Genomic DNA, 17,784 nt, shown 5'->3' on the forward strand with positions numbered 1-17,784 from the left:
TGGGTAGAAATACTTGTCAGGACTGTCATCTGACTTGCCTTAACTCTTGCTGGTTTTTATTGTAAGACAGGAATTGGGTGTTTTGCTGTTTTGGATGTAAGAAGGGATTTGGTCCTGTTCCTTATAACACGCCCTTGAGAAATGGGATCGTAAGAGCCTCCTTGGAGACCATGAGCAAACTGACTTACATGCATGTAGACCTGTTGCTCACGATGGGAATGAGAGTCTTACTGAATACTTGCCAGTCCTGAAATGTGCACAGGCACTTCCCCATTTTATAAAGGAAATATGGTAAGTAGGGTTTCAGAAAGATCATGAGCTTTGACACTATCCCATTTGTTAATCTGTGGTTCTAGGGCTATACCTTATTTTCTAACTAAGCTTGTTCACGTTCCCCAGCCAGCTAATTGGAGAATAAAGGGTCCTGATAGACCTAAGGCCTTCTGTTAAAGCTGGTGCATTTTGGATAGATGTCATTGATACTGTACCCTTGGGAATACTGCCTAGTAAATGCATTGATCTCAAGAATTGCTGTTTTTTATGTGAAAATTTTATCTTAGAACAATGTCAAAATTTTAGAGCCATGTATTTTTGGTCAATACTACAGTTTTGAGATGATTAAATTCATCCAATATTTGGCCCCCGTCTTCGGAGACCATCTGGGTCAAGGTCAGATTCTCTGACAAGGCATTGCCTGGGGTGGGATGTAATTCAAGGCACTTATCTGGAGACCGCTCCTGCAGGCGCTGTGACTGAATAGCCTAAGTTCTTTCTGTGGAGAGTGGGTGTGGCTCCGCTTCAGGGCTAAGGTCTCAACATCAGCATCTTGGAACGTTAGTAAGCGGAGTCTGGATAGGGTTCAATTTTACGAGGAATATACTGGTTGGCTTTCACGGACCAGCCTGAGCATCCTCACCCAGAGATGGGTGATGTAGTGATAATTACCCATCTTTCATGGCACCACCTTGGCAATAATGGCAGTTTATTTAAACCCTCTGTTTGCGGATTTCATATTAGCCCTGCTTTCCAATGAGGAAATGAATAGAGGTGAAGCTGCTTCAATTTCTCTCAGCTTATATTTGGAATCACGTGGGAAAGGGGTGGACATTGAGCATTTCTATTCTTGTTTAATAGTTCCGTTGGATGCTGGGTCCCAGTCTTTGTTACCAAGTTAAAATATCCTTCCATTCATTAAGCCTCTCTAAAAATAGGGCAGAGTATGCAGTAATAATTAAGGGTGCTGCATCCCACGTGTCTCCTTCCCATTTCTGTCCCTTCCAGGGGAAGGCTGCCACCCACCCCTGGGCCCTGAAAGGATGCTCAGTGTTGCCACTGAGTTTATGTTTTCTGTTGGGAACACTTGTGTGTAATGCTGGCAGAGTGCACTGGCTTGAGGGTTTTTCACAATCATCGTTTTTCTGTGAGCCCAGGGGGAGTGCATCTGCAGTGCATGACTGTGCGGAGCTTGGCCGGCCTCCCTGTGCTCTCACATCATGAGAAGGTCTGTTGAACTCTCCGTCCCACCGGCCAGCGGCGAAGTTGGGAAACATGCGGGAAGCTCAGCTGGGAGGCTCTGGAGAGCTAAGAAAGGCCATTTAGTTTGCCTACAGAGATGTGTGGTCCCACGTGAGGTCTATGGTAGAGCTTCCAGAACGCCTTCTCACTTTAGGAATTGCTCTTGGCCCTTCTGTAAAGTTTTTCTCTCTCTCTTTTTCTCTCTTTCTCTGTTTCTTTCTGTCTTTCTTTCTCTCTCCTTCTTTCCCTTCCTTCCTTCCTCTCTCTTTCTGTCTCTCCATCTCTTTCCTTCCTCCCTCCTTCCCTCCCCATCCCCTCTTGTTTTCTTTCTTTCTGCTTTTTCTCCCCCAAACCCCCAGTACATAGTTGTATATTTTAGTTGTGGGTCCTTCTAGTTGTGGCATGTGGGACACTGCCTCAGCCTGACGAGTGGTGCCATGTCCGCGCCCAGGATCTGAACCGGCGAAACCCTGGGCGGCCGAAGCAGAGTGCACGAACTTAACCACTTGGCCACGGGGCTGGCCCCATCCCCTCTTTCTTTTAGAAAATAACAAAAGGCTGCAGGAACTGAAGCCTGGCCTGCATTCTACCCCAAAAAGAAGTCAGCTATCACAGGGAACATGGTGCCAGAATCTGCATCTAGAATACCACCACACCCTTTGCAAAATCCACAAGAATTGCTGTGTTTCCGACACTATTTCTGTGTGATATAGGTGGGGAAATTATAAATGCTGTATTCGGTATTGGTAAGAGATAGGAATAGTGTGGTGTGATGAAAGATAGCTAGTTCTGAATTGATTAAGGGATTTATCTCCCTGTGTTTTGAAGAGTTTCTGCTTTCTCCTCATTTTACTAGCCTTCATTTTTCTAAGTATTTTTATGCCTCATACTTTTGATCACATTTTTCTTCTTAAAACTCATTTTTGTTTTTTAAATTAAGTAGCTTTTACAGCCTTAGCTTTTATGGTGATAACTCATCTCCTTACTTTCCTTGTTATTATCTCCCTGGCCAGCTCCCTTCCCATCTCTTTCCCAGCCGCGTCTTCCTCCATCCCCTTGTTACAACGTGCTGATATTCTCTCCTCTTCTGTCCTTGCCCTGATCCTTCTCTCTTCCTGGTTTCAACTCTGTGCGCTGCTCCCAACTCAGTTTCTCTAAGCCACACCTTTCTGGAGACCTCCACTGTGATGCTTCACAGATACCCCACGCTCGACGTACCCCCATCAGAACTCAACATTTTTGTACGTTTTCTCATCTCCTATTGCTCTTTCTTTTGTGATCCTGCCCTTTAGAAAACTGAGAGTTGTCTAGACTCTTCCTTCTCTCAGTAACCACATCACAAGGCCCTGTTGTCTCCTCCTACTTAATAACTGATAACTGTCTCCTTGCCTCCTGCTCCATGCTCGCTGAGTCAGACTTGAATTTCTTTTGACTTAGAATCTTTTAATAGAACCTGTAACAGCTTCCAGTCTTGTCACCCACCTGCAGTACAGCCAGAGGACTCTTGGCCACCTTGAATACAGAACTTCCATGCTTGAATCCTTTAATCAGTCCCATAGGTTTCAAGATGAAGTTGAAACTCCGGAGGATACATTCAAAGGCCTCTGCGACTTGACTTCTTCATGCCTCATCAGCCTCCTGTGTTGCTGTCTGCCACACACTTCTCCCGTCCTCAGAACACATTTGCACACGCATGCACACGTACACGCTCATGCACACAGAGGCTCAGACACACACTCTCATTGTTACTTTCTGTTGCAGGTTAACCCTGCAGTTCCCTGAACATGCCATGCTCTCTTCCTCTTTTGTTCCTGTTTGTTGATTTCATTTTGGCAACACATTGCCCCTCCTGATTGCTCCTCCTTTGCTTCTTCACCTGGCTGTCTTCTTGTGGTCCTCCTTTAAGACTGAGAATAGGAACCATCCTTCTGGAGGAAGTGACCCAGCATTTTGTGTGATTCTGTGCCTCAGCGTTGCTGTCACTGTGGCCACAGCCCCGTTGAAACATTTATCGTTCTGTCCTGTAGAGATGTTTCTACTTGTTTGGTCTGTGTCTGGACTCACCATAAATTCATTAAGGTCACAGACCTTTTCATTCATTCACTCATTCATTCATTCAGCAAGTATTTGAGCAGCTTCTATGTACCAGGTACTGGTCTAGATGCTGCTTTTTTTGTATCTTCAGGCCTAGCACCAAAAGTGTAGTGACTGGAAAATAGTAGGATATCAGTAAATGTCAGATTACAATCTGGAATAAGATTTTCATTTTCAGAAGAGAAAATATTCTGGACAAATACGTTAAACTGTTAGCTGTGGTTAGCTTTCGCTGTGGGGTTACTGGTTATTTACACTTTTTTCTTTACCTTTCTCATTTATATTGAGCATATATTGCTTTCATAATCAGGGCAAAAACCTTAAAATGATAAAAAGGAATTGTAATTACAAGGATAATTACAAGGAAAAGTGGTCATCAATTGTATATTTTTATTCTTCATTTTGTTAATGTGGTGTATTACATTGATTGATTTGTGGATGTTAAACCATCCCTGCATCCCTGGAATAAATCCCACTTGATCATGGTGTATGATCCTTTTAATGTGTTATTGTATTTGATGTGCTAATATTTTGTTGAAGATTTTTGTATCTATATTCATCAGTGATATTGGCTTGTAATTTTCCCTTTTTCTATTGTCCGTGTCTGGTTTTGGAATCAGCGTAAATTTGGCCTTGTAAAATGAGTTAGGAAGCGTCCCGTCCTCTTCAGTATTTTGGGGAAAATTTGAGAAGGATAGGTATTAAATCTTCTGTGAATGTTTGGTAGAATTCACCAGACAAGCCATCTGCTCTTGGACTTTTGTTTTTTGGGAGGTTTTTGATTACTGTTTCAATCTCTTTACTTGTGATTGGTCTATTCAGATTCTCTATTTCTTCTTGATTCAGTTTTGAGAGATTGTATGATTCTAAGAATTTATCCATTTCTTTTAGGTTATTCAGTTTGTTAGTGTATAGCTTTTCATTGTATTCTCTTATAGTCCTTTGTGTTTCTGTAGTATCTGTTGTAATTTCTCCTCTTTCATTTCTGATTTTATTTGTTTGAGCCTTCTCTCTTTTTTTCTTAGTGAGTCTGGCTAAGGGTTTGTCAATTTTTTTGTCTTTTCAAAGAATGAGCTCTTAGTTTCATTGATCCTTTCTATTGTTTTTTCAGTCTCTATTTTGTTCATTTCTGATCTGGTTTTTATTATTTCCCTCCTGTTAATGACTTTGGGTTTTGTTTATTCTTCTTTTCCTAGTTCTTTTAGACATAGTGTTAGATTGTTTATTTGATATTATCTTTCTTGTTTCTTGAGGTAGGCCTGTATTGCTATAAAATTTCCTCTTAGTACCACTTTTGCTGCATCCCATAAGTTTTGGTATGTTGTGTTTTCATTTTCAATTGTCTCCAGGTATTTTTTGATTTCTCCTTTGCTTCCTTCGTTGATCCATTAGTTTTTCAGTAGCATGTTGTTTAGTCTCCACATATTTGTGACTTTTCCGTCTTTTTCCTTGTAGTTGATTTCTAGTCTCATACCATTGTGGTTGGAAAAGATGCTTGATAGGATTTCACTCTTCTTAAATTTATCAAGGCTTCCTTTGTTTCCCAAAATATGGTCTGTCTTTGAAAATGTTCCATGTGCACATGAAAAGAATGTGTATTCTGCTGTTTTTGGATGGATTGTTCTTTCTATATATATCTATTATGCCCATCTGGTCTAGTGTTTCATTTAAGGCCATTATTTCTTGTTGATTTTCTGTCTAGATTATCTATCCATTGATGTAAGAGGGGTGTTAAAGTCCCCCACTATTTTTGTGTTGCTGTCAATTTCTCCTTTTATATCTGTTAATACTTGCTTTATATACTTCGGTGCTCCTGTGTTAGGGACATATATATGTTGATAAGTGTTATGTCTTCTTGGTGGAGTGTCCCCTTTATCATTATATGGTGTCTATCTTTGCCTCTTGTTGTCTTTTTTGTCTTGAAGTCTGTTTTGTCTAAGTATAGCTACATCTGCTTTCTTTTGCTTGCCATTTGCTTGGAATATCCATCTTCTATCCCTTAACTTTGAGCCTATGTTTGTCTTTAGAGCGGAGACATGTTTCCTGGAGGCAGCATATTGTTGGGTCTTATTTTTTAATCCATCCAGCCACTCTGTCTTTTGACTGGTGAATTCAATGCACTTAGGTTTAGAGTAATTATTGACATATGAGGGCTCAATGCTGCCATTTTATCTGTTTTCTAGTTCTTCTATATCTCTACCTCCATTAGCCTATGCAGGTTTTATCCTTACCTCTTCCCCTTCTGTGTTTTTGTTGTCACAAGTTATTCTTTTTTGTGTTGTGTTTGTGACCAAGTTGAAGTGGTTATAGTTATTTTTGATGCTTTCTCACCCTTTATCCTTTATGTTATCATTGTTTACTAACCTATTCTGATACAGAGTTGCAGTTTTATTATTTTTTCTGTCTATTTACCTTCTTGCTCAAAGCTTTGTGAACTTTTGCCTTTTTGTTTCAGGTAAGAGGGCTCCTTTCAACATTTCTTGTAAGGCAAGTCTAGTGGTGATGAACTGTCTCAGTTTATATTTGTCTGGGAATGCTTTTTTCTCCTTCATATCTGAAGTATAATTTTGCCAGATAGAGTAATCTTGGCTGATGGTTTTTGTCTTTCAGTATTTTGAATATATCAGTCCACTCTCTCCTAGCCTGTAGAGTTTCTTCTGAGAAATCCACTGAAAGTCTGATGGATGTTCCTTTGTAAGTTATTTTCTATTCTTTGGCTGCCCTTAATACTCTTTCTTTGTCATTGACTTTTTACAGTTTTAATGTATGCCTTGGAGAAAGTCTCTTTGTGTTGATATAATTAGGAGTTCCATTAGTTTTGTGTACTTGTAAGTCCAGTTCCTTCCCCAGGTTTAGGAAGTTCTAAGCTATTATTTCTTTGAATAAGCTTTTTACTCCTTTCTCCCTCTCTTCTCTTTCTGGGATACCTATTATCTTCATATTACTTTTCTTAATTGAGTCCGATATTTCTCATAGAATTTCTTCATTTTTTGGAAATCATAGTTCTCCTCTTCCACTCGAATCATTTCTAGATTTCTATCTTCAAGCTCACTAATTCTTCCTTTTATATAGTCTGCTCTATTTTTAATGCTTTCTACTTTATTTTTTATCTCATTAATTGTGTTCTTCATCTCCAAAATTTGATTGTTTGTTTTTTTTTAATAGTTTCAATCTGTTTGGTGAGGTACTCCTTCTGTTCATTAATTTTATTTGTGAGCTCATCGAACTGTCTTTCTGAGTTTTCTTATAACTCATTGAGTTTCTTCATGACAGCTCTTTTGAATTCTCTGTCAGTCGGATTGCAATCTTTTGTGACTTCAAGTTTGGTTTCTGGAGAATTGTCATTTTCTTTCTGTTCTGTCATGTTACTGTAGTTCTTCGTGGTAGCTGGTGAGTCAATCCTCTGCCAGCACATTTGTGGTAGTAATCACCTTTCTTATTTGGGTAAGGCTTTGGTTACTTTGGTTCTGAGCCACTTCTGGTTGTGTTTGAGAGCCTGCCCTTTCCACCTTCCACTGCTTCTGCTAGAGGTGTCATCAGTGCCCTCCTTGTGCTGCTTGTACCTCTGAGGTTGCTGGTGCCTTGCTGATTATGATGTTGCTGCAAGCTCAGGTGTTGCGACTGGGGTCATCAGGCTATGAGCACTTCTGGGGTCACTTGGGTCTCCTGTTCCCCCACTGGCTCTCCATGGGCTCCCCACAGGCTTGGATGCTGCTGCCCTGTGCACAACCTGCACTACTGCTCTTGGGTTGTCTGGGTGTATTGGCTGCACCACTCCTAGGGACACTGGGTTCATGGGTGTCACTGTTGCTGCTGGGGGCTTGGGGATCCAGGGACTTGTATGCAGAGCCAATGTTGGGGGTGCCACCACTGGGGTCTGTGTCACTGTTTCTGCTGTGGTTCCTGAAGCCTCTGGTCTTAGGTTCTGCCTGCCACCGCTGGGCGGGGGCAGGGGCTAAGCAGGGAGACATTGTTGTTGCTGCTCGCTCATGCAGCTTCTGGTCTCTGGCATGAGCCCTTGTGTTTTGAAAACTCAGGTCAAGGTGCCCTGCCCTAGCCAGGGAATTCCAAGTTATATATACTGTCCCCATTGTTGGAAAGACCAGGCCGCTGGTAGGGGTGGGGGAGAGGGCAGGGTCACCAGCTCCACTCTATGTCCTGAATTCTTGGCACATGTGTGCCACCTGCCCTGGAGGGGAAGCAGGGGCTAAGCCACTTATGCTGTGTCTGCTCCTGCAGGCTGTGTATGCCAGTGTGAGGATCTGTGCCTTGGATTGCCGCTGCTGGGGGAGGGGGCTGCTCCCCTAGTTCCACTGCCTCGGGGGGTCCAGTCCACCTAACTTCAGGTGTATAGATGCATGGATCTCTTATGCATCCTGTCGTGCTGTGTAGGGCATCCTTTGTTGGTCAATGGATGTCCGATTGAATGTTTTATAAAGAGGGGAGACAAAGGGAATAACTCAATCTGCCATGATGTTGATGTTACTCTCAGGAATCTATTTATTTTTAAATGAAAGAAGAAGCAGAACACGAAAGAATATATACAGAAAGAACACAGTTTTGCCTTATGTATGTTAAGAAAGGGGACCTTAGACAGAAATAAATCCTTAAGTGTATGGTTAAATGATGTTCAACAAGGGTGCCATGGCTACACAATGGGGAAAGGACAGTCTTTTCAACAAATGGTGCACGGAAAACACGATATCCATATGCAGAAGAATGAAGTTGGATCCTCACCTTACACTGTATACAAAAGTTAACTCTATAAAGCTCCTAAAAGAAAACATGGAGGAAAAACTTGAAGACATTGGATATGGCAGTGATTTCTTGAATATGACACCAAAAAGCATAGGCCGTAAAAGCAAAGATAGACAAGTGGGACTACACCAAACTTAAAAACTTCTGTGCAGTAAAGAAAACAATAGCAGAGTGGAAAGGCAACCTACAGAATGGGGTAAAATAGCCCAATCTCTCTTTCCAGAATTTTCTTGTCTCCTTCTCTTATTTCTCCTTACACCTGTGGTTCTCAGGCCTCACTGTGTATTAGCACCACCTGGGGACTTCAAGACAAAACAAAACACTACAGACGCCCCGGCCCCCTCCCAGAGACTCAGTGTTAATTGGTCTGAGGAGGGCTTGGAATCAGCCCCCAGCTGATTCTTCTGTGCTATCAGGATGCGAACCACTGCCTCCCACACGTCCTGTGCTTCATACACACGAAAGGAATGCCTGCTACCTCTTTGGACTCAAACACCGAAGCTGGCATAGAACCTGACACATGTAAAATAATCACCACTTCAAAATTTGTGGATTAGTGACTGAAAGTGGCTGTTAGGGAATTGCAAAGGCTCCAAATGCCGTTTCAAAATTTATAATGTGATTGACATTCCTGCAGAAATCTCGGTGACTTTTAATCTGGAATGTGTGCAGGTTGGTTACTAGGAAAGAACTTGCTTAACAGTAATATCCATAATTCTTCACTATTGCTACCCAGCTCAGGATCTGTAGTTTGCCCAACTGAATAAGACTATTAGATGTGAACGGCCGGTCTCCGCTGTTCAGTTTGTCAGGAAAGAGCTGAATAATTAATGATACTAATAACAGTGACGTCTATCAAGTGGCACACTGGCACACTCTTTACAAGCATTATACGGCACACTTTACACTCACCATCTCATTAATCCCACAGAAACCCTATGAGTTAGATGCTGTTACCTCATTTTACGGGTGAGAGGCTGAGTCCCCAGCCCTCAACGCTTGTGTGCAGTCTAACGTCAGAGAACGGTGAGGGGAGACTGTAGGCTGAAAAAATAGAATGGTAGGGTTTCTGAAAGTTGGCGTATATTATTTGGAAAACAAACCAGATTGTCAAGAACAGCAGGCCTACTATCTCGTTTTTGTTTCAGAGAAAAATTTATCTTTGGAAGCTAAGATTAGCTTTGCTTTTGAAAAATCTTTTAGTTAAGTGTTTATTGATTTCAGACGAGTAATTTGTACCATTTGGCCATTTTGCTTCCTAATAGGTAATTATGAAGGGGTTTGTAACTGAGGAGCTTTTTGTAATGAATTCTTGATTTGCATACCAGGCCTGTTTTGTGAAGCTGAGCATCTGGCTGAGTGAACTGGCACAAGACTTTATTAATGTAATGAACATCTGTTTAGCATTTACTGAGTGGTAGGTACTGTGCTTAAGTACTTTGCATGCGTTATTTCATTTAATCCTTATAAAGACCCAATGGTGTGGGTACAGTTAACCACAATTTAGCCAGTGAAAAAGCCGAGGCTCAGAGAGGGTGAAGGCTCTGCCTAGAGCCACACAGCTCATAAATTGCAGAACTGGGACTCAAAGCAAAGCTGCCAGTCTTCAGAGCACATGCTTTGAACCACTACATTAGATTGCAGTTCAACATATATGCGTATGTTAAGAAGGCTTTGAGTTTGGGAATGGAACACAAAATTATAAACTCGTTGGCTCTCTTCCTTCGTGAAGGAAGTGGTATAATTTTTATAATGCACAAGTTGGAAATAATCCTTTATTAAAGAAACGCTTTGACTGCGGTGGCTTTGAAGGTCTTTTTCATTGCCAGGACTATATGAAAATTGAGATCTAGTGAAGGTACAAGATTGTTGTTTGCATGATGGTAAGAGAATTTGGGCCAATTATTGTCTTTAAAAGCACCTCGCTTTCCCTGAGGTCGATTATCTGACAACATCTCTGTGAGAAGCAGAATGCCTGGGTTTATCCCCTGGGTCCACTGCCACTAGCTGTAGAGTGGGGCTTCTTTTCTGTACATCTTAGGGCTGTTGTGAGGGACCTGGGGGTTAATACTTGCAGCGCACTGGGGCAGTGCTGGGCACAGTTCACACTCAGCACACGTCAGCTGTTAGAGAACATGGGCACAAAAAGCCTCTGAGAAGCCAAAGTGTGTGTCCCAGAGTTCACGCATTAAAATAGAAGCCCGTGGACGGGGGCCACAGGTGTGATGCTTAATTGGGTGTGACCCGATTAATTGGTCCCTCTAAGTCAGGGAACAGTTGTGGCAGATTGAATTATCTCGTTTCTCACTGAAAAGCACGTGGAAACAGCATGCTGGAAAAGGATGAGGCTGGTTGGCTGCCCAGAAACAGACGCAGAGGCAGCAGACTCAGAAAAACACAAGGTGCAGGGACTCCAGAGCCAAAGCAGGTTGGGGTGGCTTAATGTCCGGACGAGCAATTCTAAGATGAGACGGGCCTCTTAGAGTAAGGAGATGCCACACGTGCTGCGGTCTGAGCACCACCTTTCAGGTGGAACAGTTCTGGATCATTAACTTGGGAAATGCTAGAGAAATGAGTCTGATTTCCCTTGTAACGTGCTCAGGCGTCTAGGAAAGGAAAAGAAAAAAGTCTTGTCTGCCATGTTATTAAAAATGGTAGTATTTTCTTCTGATTGCAAGATAATTGTTAGTTGTAGAAAAGCACAAGAGGATAATAAGTTAACCTAGAATCCCACCTCTGGTCTGGTGTGTATCCAGCCAGTCCTTTTTTAAGGCAGATATATATATATATATATACACACACACACACACATAATATATATGTATGTGTGGTATATAAAATATACATTTTAAAAGGATACGTATGTACACACAAATATAAAATACATATTATGCAAAAATATGTATTATATATAATATATTCTAAGGAATATATGCACATTATATGTGTATGTATATAAAATATACATTTTAAAGAAATATATATACATATGCTGTGTGTGTATATATACACACATATAGTAGTCATTGGGGGCTAAGTCAAAGCACTCACCAGAAACCCGTTGGATCAGTCATAAAAGAGGATATAGAAGATTCTATGTGTTTTACATGGGACAGAACTTTTTATGCACATTACAGTTGGAGACCTGCTGAGCTGACGAGAGCAGGGAGCAAAGGGAAGCTCTGTCTGTGTCTGCCTTGGTGCTCAGATCATCCTGGCCTTAAGATAATTCCAAATCAAGGTGGAGAGTTCGAAAATGTTCCAGTTGACCTCTAGGATTTAGTCGTTTTTGTGGTAACATCAAGCTTCTGTTACTTTTGTATATTTTAGTAGATTTATTGTTGTGTATGATTTCATCTTAGGCAGTGGTTATATTCTAAAATCAGGGCATAGGTAAACGCACATCTGAAATAAATGCATGTAATTAAAAACAGTGGGGTCATGTTGTAGTACAGTTTTGGACACTTTTAAAATTTTAAACTTAACTCTAGTTTAAACATTCCTTAAATCAATAAATATTTTTAGTGAGTACTTAGTCATCTGTCTTTTGAATGTGCCATAGTTTCTTTAACCAAGTGCCTTGGATGTTAAGGTTGTTTCTAGATTTTGATGTTATAAATGTGATGAATTAAGGGCATTCAAATTTTTATGCATGTCATTGGGGAAAATTCCTAGTCATGGAACTATAAGTCAAAAAGCGAGTAATTTTTTTAAGGCAAATAATTTGACATATATTACTAAATTGCCCTTCAGAAATGTTATACTATTTTCCTTTCCTTCACTCCCATAGGTACTGATTTTTTTTTTTTTTAAGATTTTATTTTTTTTTTCCTTTTTCTCCCCAAAGCCTCCCGGTACATAGTTGTATATTCTTTGTTGTGGCTCCTTCTAGTTGTGGCATGTGGGACATGCTAGTTGTGGCATGTGGGACGCTGCCTCAGCGTGGTTTGATGAGCAGTGCCATGTCCGCGCCCAGGATTCGAACCAATGAAACACTGGGCCGCCTGCAGCAGAGCTCGCAAACTTAACCACTCGGCCACGGGGCCAGCCCCCATAGTCACTGATATTTTAAAAGTCATTAAATCATTGTTTTTGTAGAGTTAATTTAAGTTCTGGCCTGGCTTATTAAATAATGAAATAATTTATTTTTTCCTTTGTGACCCTATAATTTATATAACCCATGGCCAAAAATGGAGGAACAAAAAGAATAAAGAAAATCAAGCCTGTGGAGCTGCAGGTCTGAGAGGCGATAGTCAGCTCCCTTGCATGATCTCTGTGAGCTGGGCAGTCTGGTAGTGTGGTGTTTACTGACATGACTCTCCTCGGATCCTGGAAACGTACGCTTGTACGAGATAGTCGCAGGTCTAAGTGGTTAAGCGTGTTTCCTGTGGAGAGGGAAGTAACACAATCTCATGCTTGATTTGCAGTGTGGAAAACCTACTGGAGCTTTCATTCAGGTAGCGCTTGGATTGACTTAAATTGTGTGTATTCAATGGCATTGTTGCTATTGAAGCAAGTGAGCTGCTGGGCGGGGGACTGAGAACCTGCAGGCATTGCCACTGGGATGGAGACCTCCCGTGCTGTGTGCAGTCAGCTCTGGGGTATAGCCATAGAGAGTGGAGTTAGATCATTCCTTCCCCTGTGATTCTCATTTCATTTCTGTTTCCCACTCTGTTTTTCATTATAGTTGCATGATTTATCAGTTTAGTCCACGGTCCATTAGATTTGAGGTCTATTAATTTTCTGTCCTTCAATTACTACATATGTGTAACTAACACATGAAAGATGATGAAAAATTAAGTACTAGCACGATAGGTGAAGCAATGATGGTGTTCAGGTCTTGTTTGTATTCCTAACCCCCATCCTAGTGCCTAACACAGAGTAGGTACGTGTTATGGGCTGAACTGTGTCCCCTCAAAATTCATATGTGGAAGTGCTAACTCCCATTATCTTAGAATGGACTGTATTTGGAGATACGGTCATTAAAGAGATAATTAAGTTAAAATGAGGCTATTGGTGGGCCCTAATCCATATGACTGGTGTCCTCGTAAGAAGGGGAGCTTAGGACAGACACACACAGAGGAAAGACCATGTGAGGACACAGGGAGAACATTGCTGTCTGCAAGTCAAGGAGAGGGGCCTCGGAAGAGACCAACCCTGCTCACACTTTGATCCCACACTTCCAGCCTCCAGAACTGTGAGAAAATCAATTTCCGTTGATTAGCCACCCAGCCTGTGGTACTTTGTTATGGCAGCCCCAGCTAACTAATACCGTATGTTATCAACATTTGTTGAATTAATGATTGTCTTTTGAATTCCCCTGCTGACTTTTAAAAATCATATTTGTTGCCGAATGACTTTAACTGGGTCGCGACATTTTCTCCATAAAACTTTTCACTATGGTGAGGCAGTCACCTTGCTTGTTCTAGAAGGGTATAAATAAGCCTTGCAAGTGAGGATCTAATTAGGAAACTGTCAGGTAAACAGATGATGTCTCACTGGAAGCCCCTTACGGAAGCTTCAGGCTGCTGAGCTTTGTGATTCAAAGACCCTCTCCTCCGTTCAAATTCATTATACATTTCACTGATTTGTTTGTACTTTTTCTTTCTCCCTGAATTTTTTCTGCCTACCAGCCTGCTTTTATGTAAGAATCTGTTTTCCCTAAGCTCACTGGCTTCACTTAGAGTCTTTAAACTGAAGTGTAGTGAGAATTAAATTTATTCTTAAAGGCATGCCTGCTAGGTAATTTTAAACACACATTAATGTAACTGTGAAATAGGTACCTAGACAAAGGAAATGACAGGCATTTTAATTAATATGTGAAAACATTGATTTCTTTTCCTGACTTGGCTTATGAATTTGTTATATCTCTTCATTTCCTGAAAAATGAGAGCGATGCAAGAGTGCTTTGCGTGTCTTCAGGTTTCCAGTGTGTTCTAAATGTCTTGCCAACTGGTGTTAACCCTGAGCCTCGCTCTGCTCTCCTCCTCTGCTCCAGGGTGCATCTCCACGTTAGGTACTCACCTCATGTGCTCATGTGGCTGATAGACTTGTTACTGCACAAAATTGGGGTTCTCTTGCCCGATGTGCAGAAACAAACCAGTTAATTATGGCATCAGCCTTTGGGAAAGAAATCCACTTTATTCTGTGAGATTGATCTGCAGGGAGACAGGGGGCTTGTGCCTTCAGATGTGTCTCCCCACTTCAGGATTTGGGGCCAAATTTAAGAGGGAGAACAGGCTGGCATGTGGAAACACTGGCGGAATAGGTTTTGACTGGTGGGCTTCAAGCATTTATAGTAAGGTTCTATACATATATGATAAGCTTCTAAACAGTTATGATGAGGTTCTAAACTTTTATGGTAAGATTTTCAACATTTGTGGTAAGGTGGGGAAGGAATTTTAACACTGGATATTCCGGAATGACAGACCTCTCGCTTCTGATAAGAGTCTGACTCTTAAGTTCTGGTTGTGTCCCGATCCTTTGGGTCCACGGGGAGGAGAATCTTTGGTTCAGCCATTATTTCAGGTCAAGACCTCTTCTTCTGCGCATGTTCTGGCCACGTGACTTTACAAATTTTCTGAAAGACAATTCTTAATCACTCTGTTGATAGGATGGGATCAGTTGAACTGGTCCTGGAGGGCCCGCGGTTACACACTGGCTTGTGGGCTCCCTGATGGTAAGGACGGTGTCCTGTTGGAATTTCGGATCTCCCTTGACTCTGCCAAGTGCCTTCATGTGCTTGCTATGTGTGTGATGAAGTGAATGCAGGACTTGGCAAATGTGCAAATAATTTTGGGTCGCCAAAGTGAGTCACTTCGTAAATTGCTTCTTAAAGACTCTATATAGTAGCCAAGTTGCCTGAAATAGTTTACAAGTGTTATACCATTATAGATGCTCACTGTATTTTTAGGTTAAGATAAAAATGAGGTTCATTAAACTTGGAAGGTTAAGCAACCAATCTAAAGCACATTGTAAACTTACCTGGGTTGAGATTTATGAAGAACATGCAAGGTAGTGCTGTACTTACAACTGAATATTTTAAAAACCAAACAAAATTGGGGCTGGTCCCGTGGCCGAGTGGTTAAGTTTGCGCACTCCGCTGCAGGCGGTCCAGTGTTTCGTTGGTTCGAATCCTGGGCGTGGACATGGCACTGCTCATCAAACCACGCTGAGGCAGTGTCCCACATGCCACAACTAGAAGGACCCACAACAAAGAATATACAACTATGTACTGGGGGGCTTTGGGGAGAAAAAGGAAAAAAATTGAATCTTTAAAAAAAAAAAAAACCAAACAAAATTAGCTCAGTGCTCACAAGATCATCTTTCATACTCTGTAATAGCAGGCATACTTGCTGTCAAAATAGTGTGAAAACATATAGCGTGAGTCAAAGAAATTATGCCATTGATGTAATAAATAAATTGTTTATTTACTGACACATTTTGCTCTGGCTATGTCTTTTTTTTTTTCCCCTCTGAGGAAGATTAGCCCTGAGCTAACATCTGCCAATCCTCCTCTTTTTTTCTGAGGAAGGCTGGCCCTGAGCTCACATCCTTGCCCATCTTCCGCTACTTTATATGTGGAATGCCTACCACAGCATGGCTTGCAATGCCGAGCCATGTCCGCACCCGGGATCCGAACTGGGGAACCCCGGGCCGCTGAAGAATGTGCACACTTAACCCCTGCACCACTGGGCCAGCCCTGCTTTGGCTATTTCTTAAAAGACAATAATAAAACCTCCCTCTTTAATCAGCTGACATAACTGATAATCAAGTATCTCAAGTGTTCTCATCATATCCTCAACTTACTTATTGGGAATCTAATATATATAGAAGATACTGCTTTGGGGTAAGACGCTACAATTTTGTGAACATATTATTACATTTATAGGACATTCGTAAATATTAAATTTACAACCCTAGAATGAAGGCAGAGTGAATACTCCCTGGAAAGATGGGGAAACTGATGCTCATTGAGACTGTGATATGTTCAAGTGCATATGCCTAGTAACTGACAGAACTGGAACCGGAACTTCCATTTCCCTGTTTTCAATACTGTGGTCTTTCTACCAGTTCTAAAAATATTACATGTTTATAAGAAAAATGGTTCCTAGGTTTAATCCATGAGTGGAGTCATGTGTATAATCACTGCGTTAACGGTAGTGCTGGGTGCTGTAACTAACACCATAGCTCCAAAATTTTTAAGATAAGATTTAACCTAGAGAACATAAGAACTTGTATAATAATGAGGTTTTAATTTATTTTATTGAAATAAATATATTTTAAAATGATTTATGCAAGCACATCTACCAACCCATGAAACCCTACCCACTTCCCCATCTCCAAATATTGCCCTATAACCTGGATGCTTAACAACAACAAAAACGCTTAGTTCACACAGTTGTCCTTTATTGTACCTGAAGACTGAACTAATAAAAGCCACCAAAAAAAGTTTTCTACCTTAAAGTTTGCGGTAGAGCTAGATGGAATAACTTTATTATTATTTGAATACTTGGGCTTATAACTCCTTAGAAATGGTCTGTACCTTAAAAGAGCATGTGGCATAAAAAAGAAGATAAAAAAGGCACATGAAGGTCTTGACGTCTAGTGTAAATGAATGATATGGTGGGTAAAGGAGAGATAAAGGAATTAAATGTTGGTTCTCATTTTAAAGTCTTTATGGAGGATGTGGGTCTTAAGCCACATTGTAGAAAACTATTATGCTAGAAGTGAGGTGGTGTAGGGTAGTGATTAAGGGTGGGTGCTCTGAGTCTGATATCTTGGATTTAAATCCTGGCTCCACATCTTAGTAGCTATGTGGCCCTAGACAAGTTACTTAAATCCTTTTGGCCTCAGTTTTGTCATCTATAAAATGGGAAAGTCAGTGTTACGACTCATGGGGCTGTGAAGATTAAGGGCGTCAGTACCTACCAAGCACATGGAACAGTGCCTGGTGGGTAGTAAGTGCTCAGAGAGTGGTAATTACATGGGAAAGCTGAGGATAGAATTGCAATGTGGAAGAGGAATTTGGGAAGCCAACAGCAGCTCCATGTCATCAGGTCATGTTATATGTGACAATAACTCAATCCCCAGGAAGACTCCTGACTAGTTTCAGGTCTTATGGAATATTGGAGAGAGTAAGACCAACCTGGGTTCATAGCTTGTCCTGCCGTTTACCTAAACTTCAGTTTCCTTGTAGATTGTTTTGAGACCTAAAAAGAGAACCTGTAATTCAGTTCAACAAACATATATCGAGTGTCTGTTGTGTGCATTGATTGATACCAGGCACTTTTTTAGGAGCTGAGGTTATAAAGAGAACTAACTAACTTTCTGGCCTGGAGGAGTTTGCATTCTGGTGTTGTTAAGTAAGTATGCCTGCTTAGGCACAAAGTGGGTAAAGAGTTAGCATGGTGCTCA

The sequence above is a fragment of the Equus quagga genome, unplaced genomic scaffold (genome assembly GCF_021613505.1).
Source record: "Equus quagga isolate Etosha38 unplaced genomic scaffold, UCLA_HA_Equagga_1.0 203_RagTag, whole genome shotgun sequence".
NCBI classification, from domain to species: Eukaryota; Metazoa; Chordata; class Mammalia; order Perissodactyla; family Equidae; genus Equus; species Equus quagga.